The sequence below is a fragment of the Rhinopithecus roxellana genome, chromosome 5 (assembly GCF_007565055.1).
Source record: "Rhinopithecus roxellana isolate Shanxi Qingling chromosome 5, ASM756505v1, whole genome shotgun sequence".
NCBI classification, from domain to species: Eukaryota; Metazoa; Chordata; class Mammalia; order Primates; family Cercopithecidae; genus Rhinopithecus; species Rhinopithecus roxellana.
In genome coordinates this window covers 174,761,658-174,786,272 of record NC_044553.1, presented here as the reverse complement: position 1 = coordinate 174,786,272, position 24,615 = coordinate 174,761,658, and the positions used below count along the sequence as shown (strand labels likewise).

Sequence of the window (24,615 nt, the reverse complement as noted above, 5' to 3'; positions counted from 1 at the left end):
AAGTGTTGTGACTACAACTGCATAAGTCTGTAAACCCTAAAACTAAGTTTAAGATATAGTACACTTTATACTTAATGAGAGCCACCATGAAAATAATTTAACCCACAGTCCAAGCCAATTCGATCAAATAAGAAAAAGAAATGAGATAAACAAATACTGGAAAGGAAGAGATAAGAATTTTAGGTCGTTTTGGCCGGGCGCAGTGGCTCACGCCTGTAATCCCAGCACCTTGGGAGGCCGAGGCAGGTGGATAACGAGGTCAGGAGATTGAGATCATCCTGGCTAACACGGTGAAACCCCGTCTCTACAAAAAATACAAAAAAAAAAAAAAAAAAAAAAATACAGGCGTGGTAGTGGGCACCTGTAGTCCCAGCTACTCAGGAGGCCGAGTTAATGCACTCCAGCCTGAGCCACAAGAGTGAGACACTGTCTCGAAAAAAAAAAAAATTAGTCAGGTGTGGTGGTGCACACCTGTAGTCCTAGTTACTTGGGAGGCTGAGGCAAGAGGATCACTGGAGCCCAAGAGGTCAAGGTGTGGTGGCACCAGCCTGTAATCCCAGCTACTCAAGAGGCTGAGGCAGGAGAATCATTTGAACCTGGGAGGCAGAGGTTGCAGTGAGCTGAGAACATACCACTGCACTCCAGTCTGGGCAACAGAGCAAGACTCTGTCTCAAACAATCAAACAAAATAAAATAAAATATATGAAGTACACACCAAAGACGGAACACAAAAAGGCCGGGTGTAGTGACTCACGCCTGTAATCCCAATACTTTGGGAGGCTGAGGCGGGTGGATCACCTGAGGTCAGGAGTTCAAGACCAGTCTGGCCAACATGGTGAAACCCTGTCTCAACTAAAAATACAAAAATTAGCCAGGCCTGGTGGCAGGTGCCTGTAATCTCAGCTACTTGGGTGTTCATATATGTATGGGCCTGTTTCTGTATTCTCTATTTGTTCCATCATCAGTTTGTCTAGACCAATTCAACACTGTTTTAATTACTGTAACATTATAAATTTGGGCCGGGCGCGGTGGCTCAAGCCTGTAATCCCAGCACTTTGGGAGGCCGAGACGGGCGGATCACAAGGTCAGGAGTTCGAGACCATCCTGGCTAACACGGTGAAACCCTGTCTCTACTAAAAAATACAAAAAGCTAGCCGGGCGAGGTGGCTGGTGCCTGTAGTCCCAGCCACTGGGGAGGCTGAGGCAGGAGAATGGCGTGAACCCGGGAGGTGGAGCTTGTAGTGAGCCGAGATGACGCCACTGCACTCCAGCCTGGGCGATAAAGCGTGACTCCTTCTCAAAAAAAAAAGAAAGAAAGACAAATTAAGTTTCATAGTAGCATGCTTCTGGGAGAAGTGTTTTATTATTTTAAAACCAAAACTTCTGTACATGTTACTTCTTAACTGAGCATGCCAGAGACTATTCTCAAACTATTCTCAGAGGTTTAAACTCTCCTCTTATCACTCTTGTCAAAGACAAAATTAAATTCTCCTTAGTAACTGGTCATCCTGGAGAATCAAAATAATTTTACTTTTAATGATTAAGTGGAATCAATGTTTAGCTCCTTTCAAATAAGAAGTACTTGATGATTCTGAATAAACAACTAAACATCTTAATATATCTTAGTATCAAAAGAAAACCAACACAAGAAACCCAAAGGTGAACAGAAAAAAATGCCCCAAATAGAGGAACTAAATGTAAAAACTAAACAAAAGCCTAAAAAAATTCTGAATTCTAAACATAGATAAGACAGTAACCCATGTCAGTATCTCTTAACTTTCTCAACCAGAAACTGGTATGAATATTCAAATATAAGCTATAATGTTTGAAAAAAATGAATTAAAACTTAAAAATCTTAATTTAAAAAAAATCCATCATCCTAACCTGTTCCATGCATAGATAAATCCCAATGGCCCTGAAATCAGTACTGGTAAGTGCGGCAACTTAAAAAGCTTTCAATATGTTTAGTAACTGGGAGTTGGTATGTTTATACCAAGGATGTAACCTTAGTTTAATCACAGCTGAGTGCATAAAGAGGTTCAGTACTGTCCTAACAATAGGATGGTAAATTTTAAGGATGTAGCACAGTCTTGCCTATGAAATGATTAGGTATATACTTCAAGATCAAAAGATAATGATTAATTATACAAAAATATAGTTAAAAAGTGGATGTTCATCATGACGACTTAAAATGCTTTTAATTAAGCAATTTTCAATTTGTGTTTGTTTGTTTGAGACGGACTCTCTCAATGTGCTGTAATGTGCTATAATGCCAGCACATTGTGAGGCCAAGGAAACACAATTTGTGTTTAATCATTCTCCAACATTCCTATAGTAAATACTCAGCTCCTACTTTAATGATATTAGTCCTTATTTCATTCACTCATTACACACCTTGGTTACCTGTTTCTGAATCATAGAATTTTCATCTTTTATTATCTGACCAAAGCAATATTACTGACAATCTTCATTTGACAACTTAAAGCTAAATTGAAATTGTATCTCCAACTTCCAAAAACTACCACATTGGGTGAAAGTTACTAACATGAAAAATAAAATAATGAAACTGGAAAAGAGCAAGGCTCTTTGGGATTTACTATACCAAAAAACCCCCACACAATTAGAGGAAAACAATGCATCTATGCTTTCATTTCTGGAAATATGGCCAATTACCAAAATACACTGTCAACTAAAAGTTGAAATCTGCGGCTGGGTGTAGTGATTCACACCTATAATCCCAGCACTTTGGGAGGGGGAGGCGGGCAGATCACAAGGTCAGGAGTTTGAGACCTGCCTGGCGAGCATGGTGAAATCCCATCTCTACTAAAAATACAAAAATGAGCCGAGCGTGGTGGCATGCGCTTGTAGTCCCAGCTACTCGGGAGGCTGAGGCAGGAGAATTGCTTGAACCCTGGAGGCAGAGGTTGCAGTGAGCTGAGATCATGTCACTGGACTCCAGCCTGGGCAACACAGCAAGAGTCTGTCTCAAACAAACAAACAAAAATTGAAAATTGCTTAATTAAAAGCAACAATTCAGGTATTTTTCAGCACTACAAGTTTTAGTTGGTTCTTATACCTTCCATTTGTCTCTCCAGTATTTTCATATTTGCTTTAAATTCTTAAACTTACTGCTCGTTGCGGTGGCTCACGCCTGTAATCCCAGCACACTGGGAGGCCAAGGCAGGCAGATCACTTGAGGTCAGGCGTTTGAGACCAGCCTGGCTAATATGGTGAAACCCCGTCTCCACAAAAAAAACAAAAATTAGCCGGGCATGGTGACACACACCTGTAATCTCAGCTATCCGGGAGGCTGAGGCAAGAGAATTACTTGAACCCAGAAGGCAGAGGTTGTAATGAGCCGAGATTGCGCCACTGCACTCCAACCTCTGCGACAGAGTAAGACTTCATCTCAAAAAAAAAAAAAATCTTAAACTTACTTTTCTTGTTTTCATCTCCTTGTGTACTAATTCCATCATCTCAACTTTATTTTTTTTTTTTGAGACAACGTCTGACTCTATCACCCAGGCTGGAGTGCAGTGGTACAGTCTCGGCTCACTGCCATCTCCACCTCCCAGGCTCAAGCCATCCTCCCACCTCAGCCTCCTGAGTAGCTGGGAGTACAGGTGCATATTACCACACCTGGCTAATTTTTGTATTTTTTCTAGAGACAGGGTTTCACCGTGTTGCCCAGGCTGGTCTCAAACTCATGAGTTCAACTGATCCGCCTACCTCGGCATCCCAAAGTGCAGAGATTACTGGCATGAACTACTGCACCAGGCCTAATCTCAACATTTTTACAGCTGTTTCTGTTGACTGATTTTCTTCTAACGAACCAGATTTTTCTGGGTGAAATTTTCCTACTTGTATGTATATCTAGCTATCACAAAATAAAGTACAGTAGAGCCTGCTACTGTACTTTAGGCTACTGTACTTTAGGCTACTGTACAGTAGGCCAGAAAAAAGATAGGCAGACATAGAGCCTTCTCAGACACTGGTCATGTTCCACTTCTCTGAAAGACGGGTACACAGTGTTCACTTTTGATCTTAAGACTACATGGAACTCTTTATCTGTATGCTGTAGTTCTTGAAAAATATTGTAAAAATTAGGCTGAATGCTTTGAAAAGATGCAGGCCAGGAGCAGTGGCTCAACCTATAATCCTATCAATTTGAGAAGCCAAGCTGGGAGGGCTTCTTGAGGCCAGAAGTTTGAGACCAGCCTGGGTAACATAGCACAACCCCTATATCCACAAAAAACTTAAAAAATTAGCTGAGCATGGTAGCATGTGCCTGTAGTCATAGCTACTCAGGAGGCTTACGTGGGAGGATAGCCTGAGCATAGGACTTTGAAAATGCAGTCAGCTATGGCACCACTGCATTCCAGCCTGTGCAACACAGTGAGATCCTGTCTCTAAAAATACATAAAAAATAAGATACTAGAAAACTTAATTCAACAACACATTACAAAGATCATCATAACCTGGACATGGTAGCTCACGCTTGTAATCCCAACACTTTGGAAGGCTGAGGCAGATGGACTGCTTGAGCTCAGGAGTTTGAGACCAGCCTCAGCAACATGATGAAATCCCATGTCTACAAAAAAATATACATACATACATGTGTGTGTGTGTGTGTGTATATATATATATATATATCCTGGCCAGCTACTCAAGAGGCTGAAGTAGAAGGACTGCTTGAGCCCTGGATGTTGAGGCAATAGCGAGCCAAGATCATGCCACTGTACTCCAGCTTGAGAAACAGAGTGAGAACCTACTTCAAAAAATAAATAAATAGGCCAGGAAAGGTGGCTCACGCCTGTAATCCCAGGACTTTGGGAGGCTGAGGTGGGTGGATCACAAGGTCAGGAGATCGAGACCATCCCAGCCAACATGGTGAAAACCCATCTCTACTAAAATACTTAAAAAAAAATTAGCCAGGCGTGGTGGTGCACGCTTATAGTCCCAGCTACTCAGGAGGCTGAGGCAGGGGAATCACTTGAACCCAGGAGGCAGAGGTTGTAGTGAGCAGAGATCATGCCATTGTGCTCCAGCCTGGCAACAGAATGAGACGCCGTCTCAAAATAAATAAATTAATTAATTAAATTAAAAATTCAAGGAGGATTCAACATATGTAAATCAATAAATGTGACACATTACATGAGCAGAATAAAGGACAGAAACCATATAATCATTTTAACAGATGCTGAAAATGTGTTCGATAAAATTCAGAACATTTCTTCACGATAAAAACTCTCAACAAATTCGGTATAGAAACGAAATACTTCGGCCGGGCACAGTGGCTCATGCCTGTAATGCCGGCACTTTGGGAGGCCAAGGAGGGCAGATCATTTGAGGTCAGGAGTTCAAGATCAGCCTGGCCAACATGGTGAAACTCCATCTCTGCCAAAAATACAAGAATTAGCTGAGAATGGTGGTGCATGCCTATAATCCCAGCTACTTGGGAGGCGAAGGCAGGAGAACCGCTTGAACCTGGGAGGTGGAGGTTGCTGTGAGCAGAGATCACGCCACTGCACTCCAGCCTGGGTGACAGAGCGGGACTCCGTCTCAAAAAAAAAAGATCAGCCTGGGCAACATGGCAAAACCCTGTCTCTACTAAAAATACAAAAATTAGCCAGATATGGTGGCACACACCTGTAATCCCAGCTACTGGGGAGGTGAGGCATGAGGCTTGCTTAAGCCTGGGAAGCAGAGGTTGCAGTGAGCCAAGATCAGGCCACTGCACTCCAGCCTGGGTGACAAAGCAAGAATCTGTCTCCCCAACAGCAGAAAAAAAAAAAAAAAGTAGCATTTCTATACACCATAATAATCTGAAAAAGAAATCAAGAAAACAATCTCAATTAAAAGAGCTACAGAACAAAAAATAAAATACCTAGAAATAAATTTAACCAAAGAAGTGAAAGATCTCTACAAAAACACACTATAAAACACTGATGAAAGAAACCGAAGAGGACACAAAAAATGGAACGATATTATTATCCTCGATTAGAAGACTTAATATTGTTAAATATCTATACTACTCAAAGCAATCTACAGATTCAATGCAATCCATATCAAAATACCAATGACACTCTTCGCAGAAATAGAAAAACAATCCAAAATTCATATGGAACTACAATAGACCTGATAGCTAAAGCAATTATAAGAAAAAAGAACAAAGTCGGTCATGGTGGCTCACGCCTGTGATCCCAACACTTTGTGTTTGTGTGTATTGAACCATCTGAAAGCAAAAATGTCACTTTCTCTTCCTGTGAGCACTTTTGGGATTTTGCTTTCAGATGGTTCATGCACAAAACTATTAAAAATATGCTATAAAATTACCTTCAGGTTATATGCATACGGTATATACAAAAACAGAAATGAATTTCTTTTCATTCATAAGATGCCCTATTATATAGTAGCAATATTCAAAATTCCAAAAAAATCCAAAATCTGAAACACTTCTGGTCCTAACCATTTCAGATAAAGGATACTCAGCCTGTAGCAGACAAAATGAAATTTACGATAAAAATTGTGATGACAGGAGGCTGAGATAGGCGGACTGCTGAAGCCCAAGAGTTCAAGATTCCTGTGAGCAGTGATCACACCACTACACTCCAGTCTCAGCAACAGAGCTAGACACCCCATTTCTAGAAAAAAAAATGCAATAAGAAAATAGTTATGAGGCAAAGAAGGTCACTAAATATTGCTATAATAGTTCTTCAAGAAGACAATAATATACACAAATCTAATAAGAGCATACCAAAATGTATAAAGCTAAAAACTGACAGAACTGGAGAAACTGACAGTTCTACAACAGTTAGAGACTTTAACAACCCACTTTGAAAAATAAAACAGATATAAGATCAGTAAAGAAACAGTACTTACATAATACCATAAACCAACTAAAGCTAAACAAATACGAACACTCCAACCCACAAAAGCAGAATAGACTTTTTTTAAGTGCGCTTAGAGACTGAGACAGGAGGTGCACTTGAGCCTAAGAGTTTGAGGCTGTAGTGAGCTATGGTCACGCCACTGCATTTTAGCCTGGGCAACATAGCAAGATCTCATCTCTAAAAAGATAAATGAATGAGTGAATGAATGAATGAAAAAGAAGAAAGAACCCAGATCAATACCTTAGGCAAGCAGAAAAAGAAGAGCAAGCTAAACTCAAAGCTAGCAGAAGGAAGGTAATAAACATCAGATCAGAGACGAACAAGACATGGAAGAGAAAAATAGAAAAAAAGTAAAACCAAAAGCTGTTTTTTTGAAAAGATCAACAAAACTGATAAACATTTAGCTAGACTGACCAATATTTTTAAAAAGCACTCAAATTACTAACTTCAGAAAGTAGAGGCAATTCTGCATACCTTAAAAATGAAAAGAATCAGAATACTATTAATAATTTGTACACCAACAGATTCGATAATCTAGGTGATATAGACAGAGTCCTAGAAATACACAAAGTAGCAAAACTGATTCAAGAAGACAGAAAATCTAAACAAATCTTAGACTGAATAAATAGTCAAAAACCTCCTGAAAAAGAAAAGCCCATGCTCACTTCGGCAACACATATATTAAAATTGGAACAGAGATTAGCATGGCCTCTGTGCAAGGATGACACGTAAACTTGTGAAGCGTTTCATATTTTTTTTAATTAAAAGAAAAAAAAATAGAAAAGCCCAACAGCACAAGGCTTTACAGGTTCTACCAAACATTTTTCTTTTTATTTTAAGACAAGGTTTCACTCTGTAACCCAGGCTAGGGTTCAGTGGCACCATTACAGATCACTGCAACCTTGAACCCCTGGCTCAAGCAATCCTCCCATCTCAGCCTCCCAAGTAGTTGGAACTACAGATGCTGCTGCCAGGCCCAGCTAACTTTTTTTATATTTAATTTTCTTAGTAGAGATAAGGTCTCACTATATTGCACTGGCTAGTCTCAAAACTCAAGGCCCCAAATGATCCTCCTGCCTCTGCCTATGTGTTGGGATTATGGAAGTGAGCCACCCACTCAGTCCTACCAAACATTTAAAGAATAATTAACACCAATCCTCCTCAAACTCTTTCAAAAAACAAGAGGTGAGACATGTTCTCACTCATAGGTGGGAACTGAACAATGAGATCACTTGGACACAGGGTGGGGAACATCATACACCAGGGTCTGTCGGGGGAGGGGGGCTGGAGGAGGGATAGCATTAGGAGAAATACCTAATGTAAATGACAAATTGATGGGTGCAGCAAAACAACATGGTACACGTATACCTATGTATCAAACCTGCACATTGTGCACATGTACCCTAGAACTTAAAGTATTAAAAAAAAAAAAAAAAAGAGGCAAGAATACTAACTCACTTTATGAAGGCAGGATACCTTACTACCAGGCAAAAACATCACAAGAAAATTATAGACAGAATATGCCTTACAAACACAGATGCAAAAGATCCTAAACAAACTACTAGCAAATCTAATCCAACCGTATATTAAGAGGATTATATATTACAACAAACTGGGAATTATCCCAGGGATGCCAGGGTGGCTCACTTTATGAAAATCAAGTAATACTGGTTTTTTTTGTTTTTGTTTTTTAATGAGATGGGGTCTCCCCTTGCTGCCCAAGCTGGTCTCAAACTCCTGGGCTCAAGTGATCCTCCTGCCTTGGCCTTACAAGTGTGAGCCACTGCACCTGGCCCACTGTACTAATTGAATGAAGGAGAAAAATCATCATCATGTGGCCATCTCAACTGATGCAAAAAGAAAAAAGCATTTGACAAAATCCAATACCCTTTCCTGACAAAATCACTCAAACTATATATAGAAGGGAACTTCTTCAACGTGACAAAAAGATTTCATAAAAAACACACTGTTAACATTATATTTAATCCTGAAAGACTGAAAGCTTTCCTCTTAAGATCAGGAACAAAACAAGATGCCTTCTTTTGCCATTTCTATTCCACACTGTAATGCAAGTTCTAGTCAGAGCAATTAGGGAAGAAAAAGATGTAACAGCCATCTATATTGGAAAGGAAACACTAAAATTCTCTATCTGCAGATGACTTCATCCTATATATGGAAAACCTAAATATGCATACACGAGCTATTAGAGCTAATATATAAATTCAGTACAGAATCAATTTTATGCCTGTGTGTATCTTCATATATACTAGTAATGTACAATCTGAAAATGAAACCAAAACAATTCCATTTACAATAGCATCAAAAAGAATAACATTACAGGTATAAAGCACCACATCCTGCCCACATACTTAGGAATAAATTTATCCAAGGAGGGAAAAGAATTATACACTGAAAACTAGCAAACATTGGTCAAAGAAATTAAATGATAAAAAGATGCCCTATGTTCATGGATTGGGGGAATCAGTATTGTTAAGACAGCAATATAACACAAACTGGTCCACAGATTCAGCGCAATCCCTTTCAAAATCTCAATGGTCTTTGCTGCAGAAATGGAAAAGCTATTCCTAAAATTCATATGGAGACTTCTGCTCCAAGATGTAAAGGGCTTGGAAGCTGTCAATACCATCCTCACAAGGAAAATAAACAAAAATGAAAAACCTGAAAAACAAGAACCCTCTTAGATCCATCAGAGAACTTAGGTCACAGGGCAAGCCACTGCCCTATAAGCTGGAGAGAGAAGCAGATACAAAGAATCACAGCTTTCCAGAAAAAAAAAGCCCAGGGGCAAAAGCCTATTGCTAGAGACCTTATTTTTTTTCACAAAACCTACAAGCAAGAAGACAGTGGAATTAACTACTTAAACTGATGAAAGATGGCCAGGCATGGTGGCTCATGCTTGTAATCTCAGCACTTTGGGAGGCCTAGATGGGTGGGTCACTTGAGTCCAGGAGTTCGAGACCAGCCGGGTCAACATGGAGAAACCCCATCTCTATTAAAAATACAAAAATTAGCCAGGCATGGTGGTGGGTGGCTGTAATCCCAGCTACTCGAGAGGCTGAGGCAGGAAAATCGCTTGAACTCGGGAGGTAGAAGTTGCAGTGTGCTGAGATCACGCCACTGCACTCATGCCTCCAGGGACAGAGTGAGACTCTGTCTCAAAAAAAATAAAACAAATAAAATGTTGAAAGAAAGAAAAAAACCCACAAAAGTGAAGAAGAAATAAAGACCTTCTCAGATAAACAAGAACTGTGAGAATTTGTTGCCAGTAGACCTGCCTCACAAGAAATGTCAAAGGAAGTTCTTCAGAGAGGAAGAAAGTATAGTTAAAAAATTTGGGCCGGGCACGGTGGCTCACACCTGTAATCCCAGCACTTTGGGAGGCCGAGAAGGGCGGATCACGAGGTCAGGAGACCAAGACCATCCTGGCTAACACGGTGAAACCCCGTCTCTACTAAAAAATACAAAAAACTAGCCGGGCGAGGTGACTGGCGCCTGTAGTCCCAGCTATTCGGGAGGCTGAGGCAGGAGAATGGCGTAAACCCGGGAGGCGGAGCTTGCAGTGAGCTGAGATCCGGCCACTGCACTCCAGCCTGGGCGACAGAGCAAGACTCCGTCTCAAAAAAAAAAAAAAAAAAAAAAAAGGCCAGGTATGGTGGCATGCGCCTGTTATCTCAGCTACTCAGGAAGCTGAGGCACAAGAATCACTTGAAGCTGGAAGGTGGAGGTTACAGTGAGCTGAGATCACACCACTGCACTCCAGGGCAACAGAGCATGACTCTGTCTCAGAAAAAAAAAAAAAAAGGATGAAATTAGAACCCTCTACACTGCTGGTGGGAGTGTAATATGGTACACCCAGAGTTGAAAACAATTTGGCAGTTCCTTTAAAAATAAAAGGTAAAAGAAATACTGCACAACCCAGGTACATATCCAAAACAACTGAAAAAAGGTATTCAAACAAAAACTTGTACATCAGTGTTCATAGCAGCACTATTCACAATGCCAAAAGATGGAAAAACCAAAATGCCCAAGAATAGATAAATATAGCATAGCCATACAATGAAATATTATTCGGCCATTAAAAAAATGAAGTACTGGCTAGGCGTGGTGGCTCACACCTGTAATCCCAGCACTTTGAGAGGCCAAGGCGGGTGGACCACAAGGTCAGGAGTTCGAGACCAGCCTGGCCAGCATAGTGAAACCTCGTCTCTAATAAAAATACAAAAAACTAGCCGGGCGTTGTGGCAGGCGCCTGTAATCCCAGCTATTCAGGAGGCTGAGGCAGGAGAATCGCTTGAAACCAGGAGGCAGAGGTTGCAATGAGCCGAGATGGAGCCATTGCCCTCCAGCCAGAGCAACAATGCAAGACTCCGTCTCAAAAAAAAAAAAAAAAAAAAAAGTACTTTTGAGATTACTTATCCCAGAGGATATTTTTTAAAATGAAGTACTTACACATGCTACAACATGGATGAACCCAGAAAACATAAAGCTAAATTAAAGAAATATACACCAAAAGTCACATATTATATGACTCCACTTCTGTGAAATACAAAGAATGAGTAAACGCATACAGAAAGAAATCAGATTAGTATTTTGCAGGAGTTTCAGGGAGGGAGGAGCAGACAGTAACTGCTTAATAGGTATGAAGTTTTGGCCAAGTGCAGTGACTCATACTTGTAATCCCAACACTTTGGGAGGCAAAGGTGGGCAGATCACCTGAGGTCAGGAGTTCAAGACCAGTCTGGCCAACATAGTGAAACCTCGTCTCTACTAAAAACACAAAACTTAGCCAGGTTAGGTGGCGGGCACCTATAATCCCGGCAACTTGGGAGGCTGAGGCAGGAAAATTTTTTGAACCTGGGAAGCAGAGGATGCAGTGAGCTGAGATCGTGCCACTGAAAACAAATAAAGTTTCCTTTTGGGATGATGAAAATATTTTGGAGAGAGTTTATGGTTGTACAACATTGAAAATGTACCAAATGTCACTAAATTGTGCACTTTACAATGGTTAATTTTCTGTTACACAAATTTTACCTCAGTAAATAAGAGGATGCTCTGATAGCATCTTACAAAAGCAATTACCCAAACATGAAGAATTTTACCACTTATCACCTCCCAATTAAAACAAAATAACACTGATTTTTTTTTTTTTTCTTTTTGAGACGGAGTCTCTCTCTGTCGCCAGGCTGGAGTGCAGTGGCGCAATCCCGGCTCACTGCAACCTCTGACTCCCCAGTTCAAGTGATTCTCCCACCTCAGCCTCCCAAGTAGCTAGGATTATAGGCATACACCACCACGTCCAGCTAATTTCTATATTTTTAGTAGAGTCAGGGTTTCACCATGTTAGCCAGAATGCTCTCGATCTCCTAACCTCGTGATCCACCAGCCTCGGTCTCCCAAAGTGCTGGGATTACAGGCGTGAGCCACAGTGCTTGGCCTGAAATATTTATTAAACTGTCATTTATTTATTTTGTTGGTTGGTTGGTTGGTTGGTTTCAGAGACAGGGTTTTGCCCTGTCACTCAGGATGGAGTACAATGGCGTGATCAGATCTCACTGCAGCCTCAAAGTCCTGGGCTCAAGCAATCGTCTTGCCTCAGTCTCTTGAGTAGCTGAGACTACCAGCTTGTGCCATGACACCCAGCTAATATTTTTTATAGAGACAGAGTCTTGCTATGTTGCCCAAGCTGGTCTTGAACTCCTGGCCTCAAGTGATCCTCCATAAGCTACCACACTCGGCTTAAACTGCCTTAAGACGAAGATGCTTAGAGAGGAAAAAGTGGTATTACAGTAAGCTTCTTGGGCATGATTTACTCACAGACTATTTACTCTAAAATCTAAGAGACACTTTTTAAAAGCCGGATGAGGTGACTCTTCTAATTTAGTCAGCATGAGCAAGAACAAAACCTATAAACTCAACTATTGAAAGTTACTTTGAACTTTATACTGAAAAAGTACTATACAAAAATTTCCATTGGTTATTCCTCATGGTCACTTTTACAAGATGGTTTGTTCCCAACCGGCTAAATGACTTCCCTTGTTACCCACTGTATGCACTATTTCCCTTCCGACAGTGACATCCCCTTGCTCTCTGTCAAGTAGGATTAAAACTTTTCAGACTCAAGTCTCTTCCTTCTTCTCGTGGCTCTCCAGATATTATTAGCTGTTTCTTTAAGAGGCTTTAGAGGCAGAGATTCTTGAGCTTCACATCCTGGCTCCACCATATACCAGCAGTGTGAACTTCAGAAGTAACCTTCCTTTCTCTGCATCATTTGCTGATCTGTAAAAACTGGAATAGCCACACTTCAGTGGCTTGCTGTGAGAATAAAATGCATTTAACATGCCACTTGTTATGTAAACTCTAAATAAATTGCCATCACTATTATTAGTATTATGTTTTCTCACTACTACTTCCCTAGAACAGGCCTTTACTGCTGCTCGATTACGTCCACTAGATTATGTCTGCATTTCCTCAACCAGCCCACTCCATTCATGTCTTTTAGTAATCCAAAGTATTGTGCAGATCACCATCAGATCTACCTTGAATACACACAAATACCTCCTGTTATTCCGTAGCTTAAGAACCTTTAATGTGGTGATGACCATCTCATGTCATCCAGGGACAAAGCAACCCTTGTTTATCCCAGTGTGGCTCTTGGTCTGTGCCCATGGCTGGTTCGTGCCTTGGATACATGGAAAATAAGTAAATGATTAAAAAATAAAAATTAAAAATCTTCTATGGATCCCTGCTTACCAGCACATCAAATCTAATTTACTCTGCCTAACTTTCATTATCCTCTCTTAACAGCAGTTTCCAAACTTTCAGTGTACATCAGAATCATCTGGCATGCTTGTTAAAATACAGATTGCTGGACCCCAGTACAGAGTTTCCAATTCAGTAGGTATGGGAGCAGGGCCTTAAAATCTGCATTTATAATAAATTTCCAGGAGATGCAGTCGCTGCTGCTGCTGGTCAAGAAACCACATTCTGAAAAGTACTCTTCTATCGTGACCAGCCTGACCAACATGAAGAAACCCTATTCCTACTAAAAATACAAAATTAGCCGGGTGTAGTGGTGCATGCCTGTAATCCCAGCTACTTGGGAGGCCAAGGCAGGAGAATCGCTTGAACCTGGGAGGCGGAGGTTGTGGTGAGCTGAGATCGTGCCATTGCACTCCAGCCTGGGCAACAAGAGCGAAACTCCGTCTTACAAAAAAAAAGACAGAAAGAAAAGTACTCTTCTAAAATAGACCCCATTCTGCCTCTGTAGGCTTATTTCTCCTTCCTCCCCACCTAGCACACACTGCTTTGACTAGATCAATCTTTTCATAGACTGTGGCCAATTCTCCCACCCTGCGCTGGCCTAGCACACTTTCTTGCTTTTCCAAATCAAACCCAGCCTTTAAGCCTGTAATTCTTAACACTGCCTGCACATTACAAAAATCTGGGAAAGCTTTTAAAAACTGCAGGTGCACCTCACCCAAGATTCTGATTCATCTGATTTTTGATTAAGTTTTCCCAAGTGATTCTAATGAGCAGTCAGAGTTGAGATCCACTACTTAAACTTTAATCTCCTTCCTCTCAGAATTGTGAATACTCACTGGATTTTCTCCCCTCTAAATTACTGTAATGTTGACAGATTAGATCAAGTTTTTGCTTCATTACATATCTGTGTTATTCTCTACCTTTCTTTTTTTTTTTTTTTTTTTTTTTTTTGAGACGGAGTCTCGCTCTGTCGCCTAGGCTGGAGTGCAGTGGCACGATCTCGGCTCACTGCAAGCTCTGCCTCCCGGGTTCACGCCATTCTCCTGCTTCAGCCTCTCCAGTAGCTGGGACTACAGGCGCCCGCCACCTCGCCCGGCTAGTTTTTTTTTTTTTGTATTTTTTAGTAGAGACGGGGGTTTCACCGTGTCAGCCAGGATGGTCTCGATCTCCTGACCTCGTGATCCGCCCGTCTCAGCCTCCCAATCTACCTTTCATTTTAAGTCTTGTTTCTTTCAACTTGAAACTGAAGATACCGACTATATATCTTCTATACATTAGTCTATATCTTCAATTTCTAAATTACTTCAGCTCTAGTACGGTGATGAATACACAGTAGAAACTGATTATTTCTTCACTGATTATGAGTTCAAATTAGAATTCAGAGCCTTAAAATATTTTTTGGCGTATTATTTTAACAAAGTCTGAAAATATTTCTAATCTATTGAATTCAGCAAATTATATTTTTCTTTTTAAATATGGTTCTGCAACAAACTCATTTTGTTATGGTGAGTCATTTAGCCCCTTCCCCAATAAATAAATTGGAAAGAAAAATAGTAATGTATAAAAATGCTTTAAAAAATAATAAAATGAATAATAGTATTGTAAGTGGCTTCACAGTTGCTTCCTTAGAGCAAATGGCCTTTTCTAAATAAAGACTGTTTCAAAACAGTTAAAACAGAATCAAAGCACATATATTTAAAGATGCTGAAACTCTGAATAGTTCTATGATTTGTTTTCTCAACAGATGTGCATCCTTCAAGCCCTGAATTCATCAGATGCATATTAAATTAATCTGTACTTTTAGTTTTTACGTAACACTCTACTCTAGTTTTATAAATATACCACATGAAAGCAGAATTCTATTGTTGCTTTATGGCATTAAATATTAACAGATTATCTCCACTGTGCAAAGCATACATTAAGATTCATTTTAATGCAGCCAAATGTGTGCTCATTAAATATAGGCTATAATAACTTCACCATTATTTTTAAATTGGCTGATTTCTATCTGCAATGTGAAACATAACAAATTTACTCATAAAAATCCAGTGACACCTGGTACCTGAAAGAAATACACACATTTAAATTATAAGAAATACTTAATTTAAGTCCACTTAAACCTCCTGGAAAATTTACTTCTTATAAATCCATAATTTGTTCACTAACTGCAATGAAAAAATTAGCACAATTATATCAGAAATAAGACTACACTGGGAGTCAGGAGGCCTGAATTCCAGTGTGACTCATTAATTAGCTGTACAATCTTGAGCAAGTCACTTAGTCTCTCTGCACTTAAGTAGTCTCAGCTGTAAAATGAAAGGGTCTAACTAGACCATCTCCATATTTTCTTTTAGCTTTATGATTTCATAATCTATGAAACTCAAGAAACACAGCATTAACCAGATGGATCCCATTAAAGACAAAGTGAGCTTTCATATTGATTGATTTGGAGATAATGTATCTCTGGAGAATCTAAGCGCTTTCACACAGACAGTTCCTTGAGTTGACTTATTTAACTAGGTGAAAAAGCAAACAAAACTCACCAAACAAAGAGTTATTAAACATTTCTTGCATCATACCCTAGATGACCAGAATATTTAGATGTCATGATACCAATTAAGGTTAAAATATTTTAGAAAATACAAGCTGTTCTAGAAGTACAGGACAGGACAGTTATAAAGCCAAGTGAAAGAGGATTCTAGCTAACAATTAGTAGTTAGGCTACATCAGAATAAAATGTCTCAGGACAGCATTCTATTGCTTTTAGAATCAAGATTCTCAGCCTGAGTCAGAATTGAAAATATTCAGGAAAGTACAGCAGTACCCATGGAAGCGCTTCCTACGCAGTTTTTGCCAGCTCAAGCTTCTGGATAGTCTTCAACAAGTGTAATAAGCAGCAGCAAACACTAGAGAGAGTGATCAAAAATCTGTATAGTTGAAACCCTTCACAACAATAAAACCAAGTGGCAAAGGCTCTTATCCTTAGTGACAGCTGAAAAATTCTGCATTCAGGCCGGGTGCAGTGGCTCATGCCTGTAATCCCAGCACTTTGGGAGGCCGAGGCGGGCGTATCACGAGGTCAGGAGATCAAGACCATCCTGGCTACCACGGTGAAACCCCGTCTCTACTAAAAAAGTACAAAAAATTAGCCCGGCATGGTGGCAGGCGCCTGTAGTCCCAGCTACTCGGGAGGCTGAGGCAGGAGAATGGCGTGATCCCGGGAGGTGGAGCTTGCAGTGAGCCAAGATCGTGCCACTGCACTCCAGCCTAGGCGACAGAGCAAGACTCTGTCTCAAAAAAAAAAAAGAAAAAGAAAAAGAAAAATTCTGCATTTAAATCTCCTATCAAGCCCCTTTACAACCTGGAACTGTCACATGACTGTGCCACATTTAGCTCATACTTCCTAATACTATAATACACGTATGAAATAATTAAGCACTTGTCAATTAAGACCTAATGACCTAAAATCAATCTTCTTGAAAGGGAAAACCACACTCTGAACAATGCTTCTAATTACATTCGAGAACGTTAGGAAACTCTCATTTAAAAACAACTCCCACAAATTATTTCATTTGGTTTAGTTTCTTTAAGAACATCCTGGTAGGGTGCGGTGGCTCACGCCTGTAATCACAGCACTTTGGGAGGCCGAGGCGGGCGGATCACGAGGTCAGGAGATTAAGACCATCCTGACTAACACGATGAAACCCCGTCTCTACCAAAAAACAGAAAAAATTAGCCAGGCGCGGTGGCGGGCGCCTGTAGTCCCAGCTAGCCGGGAGGCTGAGGCAGGAGAATGGAGTGAACCTGGGAGGCGGAGCTTGTAGTGAGCCGAGATCCTGGCACTGCACTCCAGCCTGGGTGACAGAGCAAGATTCCGCCTTAAATAAATAAATAAATAAATAGAACATCCTTATTAACCCTTGTAGAATAGGAAAAAAAATACCCTTTTTTTTTTTGATATGGAGTCTTGCTCTGTTGCTAGGCTGGAGTGCAGTGGCGCAATCGCAGCTCAAGGCAACCTCCTACTCCCTGGTTAAGCGATTCTCCTGCCTCAACCTCCCAAGTAGCTAGGACTACAGGCACACGCCACCACGCCCAGCTAATTTTTGTATTTTTAGTAGAGACAGGGTTTCACCTTGTTGGCCAGGATGGTCTTGATCTCCTGACTTCGTGATCCGCCCGTCTCAGCCTCCCAAAGTGCTGGGATTACAGGCGTGAGCCACGGCACCCAGCAGAAAAATATCTGTATAAACCAATTGGTCATGACTGGATGCAGTGGCTCACACTTACAATCCCAGCACTTTTGGAGGCCAAGGTGGGCAGATCACTTGAGCCCAGGAATGCAAGACCAGCCTGGGCAATATAGTGAGACCTCATCTCTGTTGTTTTTTTTAACTAAAAAATAAATGTAAAAAAAAATTGGTCACCCATGTGCATGCATATACACATATTCCTTACGCCTTTCAAAAAAAAAAAAACTAACTTGGGGCCGGGCGCGGTGGCTCAAGCCTGTAATCCCAGCACTTTGGGAGGCCGAGACGGGCGGATCACAAGGTCAGGAGATCAAGACCATCCTGGCTAACACGGTGAAACCCCCTCTCTACTAAAAATACAAAAACTAGCCGGGCGAGGTGGCGGGCGCCTGTAGTCCCAGCTACTCGGGAGGCTGAGGCAGGAGAATGGCGTAAACCCGGGAGGCGGAGCTTGCAGTGAGCTGAGATCCGGCCACTGCACTCCAGTCCGGGCGACAGAGCGAGACTCCGCCTCAAAAAAAAAAAAAAAAAAAAAAAACTAACTTAAAATATTAAAACTAAATGTAAAATACAAAACTATAAAAAAATTCTTGAAGATAAATAGGAGAAAACCTAAGTGATAATGGGTTTGGAAATGATTTTTATTTTATTTATTTGTTTATTTTGAGACATAGGTTGGCTCTTTTTGCCCAAACTGGAGTACAATGGTGCCATCTCGGCTCACTGCAAATTCCGCCTCCCAAGTTCAAGTGATTCTCCTGCCTCAGCCTCCTAAGTAGCTGGAAGTACAGGTGCACACCACCACGCCCCGCAAATTTTTGTATTTTTAGTAGAGACTGGGATTCACCATGTTGGCCATGCTGGTCTTGAACCCCTGACCTCAGGTGATCTGCCTGCCTTGGACCCCCAAAGTGCTGAGATTACAGGCGTGAGCCACCACACCTGGCTGGAAATGAGTTTTTAGATGTAACACTAAAAGCACTATCAATGAAAGAGAAGATGTTAACTTGGACCTTATTAAAATTAAAAACTTTTGCACTATGAAAGGTACTATTAAGAGAACAAAAAGACAAGCCATAGACTGGAAAAACTATTTGCAAAAAATATATCTGATAAGGGATTTGTATCCAAAATATACAATGACCACTTAAAACTCAACAAGAAGCAAACAACCTTATTTTAAAATGGGCAAAAGACCTGAACAGATACCTCATCCAAAAAGATATAGAAATGTCAAATAAACATATGAAAAGATGCCCAACATCTTAAAGAACTGCAAATTAAAACGAGATACTACTATACATCTATAAGATAATGAGTAAAATACAAAAAAAAAAAAAAAAAAAAAGACAATACCAAATCCTAGTGAGGATGTGAAACAACAGGAACTCTCATTATTTATTACTGGTGGGAATGCAAAATGGTATATACCACTTTGGGAAACAGTTTGACAATTTCTTACCAAATTAAATAGTCTTATACGATCCAACCACCACACTCCTGGGTATTTACTCAAAAGAGCTGAAAATTTTAATGATAGAAAAACCTACACATGTATGTCTATACCAGCTTTATGCATCATTATCAAAAACTAGAAGTAACCAAGATGTCCTTCGAATGGTGAAGGGATCAACAAATTGTGGTACATCTGTATACCAGAAAATTATTCAGCAATACCAACTGGGCACGGTGGCGTGCACCTGTAGTCCAAGGTACTCGGGAGGCTGAAGCAGGAGGATCACTCAAGCCTAGGAATTCAAGGCCTAGCCTGGTCAAAATAGCAACACCCCATCAAAAAAAAAAAAAGAAAGAAAGAAAGAAGAAAGAGAGAAATAGAGAGAAAGAGAAGAAAGAGAGAGAGGGAGAAAGAGAGAAAGAAAGAAAGAAAGAAAAAGAAAGAGAGAGAGAGAGAGAGAGAGAGAAAGAAAGAAAAAGAAAAGAAAAGAAAAGGAAAATTATCCTGCAATAAAAAGAAATGAGCTATGACGCCACAAAAAGACATGAAGAGGCTGGGCACAGGGGCTCATGCCCGTAATCCCAGCACTTTAGCAGGCCGAGGCGGGCAGATCACGAGGTCAGGAGATCGAGACCATCTTGGCCAACGTTGTGAAACCCCGTCTCTACTAAAATACAAAAAATTAGTCAGGAGTGGTGGCGTGTGCCTGTAATCCCAGCTACTTGGGAAGCTGAGGCAGAGGAATCGCTTGAACCTGGGAGGCAGAGGTTGCAGTGAGCTGAGATCGTTCTACTGCACTCCAACCTGGCGACAGAGCAAGACTCCACGTCAGGAAAAAAAAAAAAAAAAAAAAAGACATGAAGAACATCCAATGTATATTGCTAAGTGGCGGGGGGGGAAGTCTTAAAAAGCTCTGTTATATGATTCTAACTATATGACATTTTGGAAAAGGCAATACTATAGAGACAGTAAAATGGTCAGTGTCTGCCAGTAATTCAGGGAGGAGAGGAGGGATGTAAAGCACACAGGATTTTTAGGGTGATGAAACTGTGTAGGAAACTGTGATGGTGGATACATGTCATTACGCATTTGTCAAAACCCACAAAATGTACAATGCAAAGAGTGAACCTTAGTGTAAACCAGATGTTATAGTTAACAATAATGTATCAACATTATTTCATTAGTTGAAACAAATGTACCACACTAATGCAAGATGTTAATAATAGGGGAAACTGGGGGATGGAGGAGAGAAGCACAGTGAACTCTATGTACTATCCGCTCTATTATTCCAGAAATCTAAAAGTATTCTAAAAAAAATTAATGATAAAAACACAATAAGGCATACATGATCTCAAATAGTAAATATTGCCACTGTAGACTACAAAAATTCTAGCAAAGTGAAAACAAAATTAAGAGATTTTAATCCCCTTGCCTTTTCCTGGTATTGGTCATTTCTCTCTGCTCACCAGCACCCACATCAGAGAGTGACCTCTAGGAAACGGAAAAGAACTCCAGCAGAGAAGTGGCTTGATCACAGTTGTGGTTAGTAATTTATCCTAAAGCTAAAATGAGATCTGGTGATTATCATGGACACTCAAACACCCAAAAAAAAAAAAAAAAAAAATTCACATCATTCATCATGGCCAACAGAGAAATTAAAGTGTATTTTAAAATTTATTGGCCAGGCACAGTGGCTCACACCTGTAATCCCAGCACTTTGGGAGGCCGAGGCAGGTGGATCACCTGAGGTCAGGAGTTTGAGACCAGCCTGGCCAACGTGGTGAAACCCCGTCTCTACTAAAAATACAAAAAATTAGCCGGGCGTGGTGGCAGGCACCTGTAATCCCAGCTACTCAGGATGCTGAGTCAGGAGGATTGCCTGAACCCGGGATGTGGAGGTTGCAGTGAGCCGAGATCACACCACTGCACTCCTGCGTGGGCAACAAAAGCGAAACTCCACCTCAAAAAAAAAAAAGTATCAAGAGAGAAGTAAATGTATAACTTTCATTCAGAAAGTCCTAAATGCCCCCTTTTCTAGGCTAAGGAGTTAGAATGTATAAGGAGCAGAAATCCACTGGGATCCAATGCTACTGTTCCCTGGCAAATTTATGTAGCATTTTGATGGAGACATCAAACTGCAGCTCTCTGACAGACTTTCCCGGCACCCAGGCTTCTCCCTTTGGTGGCAAGGGCAATGGCTACCTGTTCATCTGACATCTTTGGGAAAGGCAAAAACTAAGAGAATATCCCTCTTCTCAGTATCTCCACACCTCTAATGTGATGGGTGAGAGATTATTAAGGAATAATTCCCACCCCTAGTACCCCAACCCCCACTATAACTACACTCCCCACTTGGAGCTTCCGGGTGAGGGACAGACTACATTAGTGTGGGGACAGTCCATCTGTCTTTCTACCTCATCAGAACATTCCTGCTGCAGACAAAGCATGGCTTCTCTTCTATCCAGATGGCTCTCTCTTTAGGCCATTTCTGGGATACCACACTAGTGCTATTTCATAGTTTCTCAGAGATGATTGAGTCTTTCTGGTCTGCTATGTTAAGGTTATAACTTCAGCAAGTTTGGTCTTTTACAGCTTAGTAACCTAAAAGCCTGCCCTCAGAATTAAGATCCAAAATGAACCTAGCATGGTGCTTAGCATCTGTAATCCCAGCTACTCAGGAGGCTGAGGTGGAAGGATCACTTGAGCTCAGGAGTTCAAGACCAGCCTGAGCAACACACTGAGAACCTCGTCCCTAAAAATTTAAAAAAAAAAAAAAAAAATTAAAAATTAAAAAAATCCCAAATGAAAAGTGCCAACTATGTGCACACATTTAGATGAAAAATAAGCAACTGGCACAGAGGTAAGATAAAATCCACTACTGAGAGAGTAAATTTAAGTAAGCTTATTTTAAGTTAAAAATCCTCAGAAGAAGCTTCTCTTCTGGGTTTTTTTTGTTGTTGTTTTTTTTTTTTTTGAGACAGAGTCTCGCTGTGACGCCTGGGCTGGAGTGCAATGGCCAGATCTCAGCTCACTGCAAGCTCCGCTGCCTCTCGGGTTCACGTCATTGTCTCGCCTCAGCCTCCCAAGTGGCTGGGACTACAGGCGCCCGCCACCTCGCCCAGCTAGTTTTTTTTTTTTGTATTTTTTAGTAGAGACGGAGTTTCACCATGTTAGCCAGGATGGTCTCGATCTCCTGACCTTGTGATCCACCCGTCTCGGCCTCCCAAAGTGCTGGGATTACAGGCTTGAGCCACCGCGCCCGGCCTCTCTTCTGGTTTTAAGACATCAAGTGAATAAAGCTTTAATCTAAAATATCTTTTTATCAATTTTTTTAAGCAACTTCCATCAACAAGTGGACTATGTTAAACACTACTTACAAAAATGGTTTATCAAGTGAACAGTGAGAATTAAAGATGCATGAAGGTACCATTCATATAGTTTGAAATAACAATTAACTTTAAACAATATCTGTCATCATCCTGTATAACTCAATATAAAAATGCAAGATCTTTGGTTACATGTTCACTGATAGAGCTGATATTATATAACCTAAATCTACTGAGGATTTTTATTTTTACAAAATAATCTGATGAACACAAAGCCATAAAACATAAAAGGGGTTGGGAGAGAAGGAATTTGAAACAGATGGCATCTAAGTTTTTTTTCCTGAGTCCATCTTGAACACAATCCCAATAATGTCAAAATCCAATTTTGCTCTCCAAATAAGTAATCTCCAAAACTTAAAATGGTAATTCTGAAGTAAATTCATTCTTTTTTTTTTTTCCTCCCAGCTTCTCAGAGCTTCTATATTGGGCAGAAATGAGTAAAGACAAGTTAGCTGTTAAAAAGAGAAAAACTATCATTCCACAAATTCAAAAGTTCTTTCAGGAAAATACACTTATCTAAAACCACTGAAGCAGTTTCTATCAAGATGTAGCATTAAAATCTATGACACCAGCCTTTTTTTCCTTACAATGATTATTTATCCTTATTAGAGACTAAATCACAGCTCCATAAAAGAAATATGCTTTAAAATAAAAATAAGCTCTGGAAGAATACTCATTTGGTTTGAGTAAAAAGAAAGCACTGCCTGGACTTTTTAATAACATTTTCAAAGTAACTCACTCCTGATTTTATAGCACCAATAAATTTAGCTGCATTTTGTTCATTATCTAATTCTACTATATGGTAGATATATAAACCTTTCTAATCTTTCCTAAAACTTTCTGAGGTCATCCAAGAGATAGATATTAAACAAAGGTTTAGTCATTTTCAGATTTCCTGACAAGCAAATTCCCTAACTGACAACTAACTGCAAAGATCCTTGGAATGGCCACAGACTTTGAGAGGAAGTGGTCATTGAGAAATCTCTAACCGTCTCTATTCATTGCACACAATTAAAATAGAATTTTTTACTCTAGCAGCTAGTATCCTATCTCTTATATCAAAATTAATAGATTATTGGGCCAGGCACAGTGGCTCATGCCTGTAGTCCCAGCACTTTGGGAGGCCGAGGCAGGCCGATCACTTGAGGCCAGGAGTTCGAGACCAGTGTAGTCAAAATGGCAAAACCCCATCTCCACTAAAAATACAAAAACTAGCTGGGTATGGTGGCACACATCTGTAATCCCAGTAAATCAGGAGACTGAGGCAGGAGCGGCACTTGAACCTAGGGGGCGGAGGCTGCACTAAGCTAAGATCACACCACTGCACTCCAGCCTGGGCAACAGAGACTCCATCTCAAATACAAAAAAAGATTTTTTTTTTTTTTTTGAGATGGAGTCTTGCTCTGTCACCCAGGCTGGAGTGCAGTGGCCGGATCTCAGCTCACTGCAAGCTCCGCCTCCCGGGTTCACACCATTCTCCTGCCTCAGCCTCCCGAGTAGCTGGGACTACAGACGCCCGCCACCTCACCCGGCTAGTTTTTTTGTATTTTTTAGTAGAGACGGGGTTTCACGGTGTTAGCCAGGATGGTCTCGATCTCCTGACCTCGTGATCCGCCCGTCTCGGCCTCCCAAAGTGCTGGGATTACAGGCTTGAGCCACCGCGCCCGACCCAAAAAAGATTTTTAAAAATATTAATGCAGTATTAAAGTTTGAGAAGAAGACAGGGGAAAAAGTGGGAGTTTCTGAGAGCTTTACCAAAGCATATGATCTCAACTTGAAGATTTAAAGGATGATAAAAAACGATACAAGAAAACACAGCAGGCCGGGCACAGTAGTTCACACCT

General features: G+C 40.7%; 1 protein-coding gene, 1 non-coding gene and 1 pseudogene across 7 annotated transcripts in view; 2 read left to right on the top strand and 1 right to left on the bottom strand.

Annotated features, from left to right (window-relative positions):
• The window catches only part of CSNK1G1 (casein kinase 1 gamma 1), a 205,671-nt gene that overhangs the window by 176,830 nt on the left and 4,226 nt on the right, over nucleotides 1-24,615 (bottom strand). The window lies entirely within an intron of this gene.
• LOC115897806 lies at nucleotides 7,551-7,649 on the top strand (annotated as a pseudogene).
• Nucleotides 13,474-13,606, top strand: LOC115898022. The gene has a single exon (XR_004057785.1). It is a non-coding gene; the product is annotated as a small nucleolar RNA SNORA48 (small nucleolar RNA).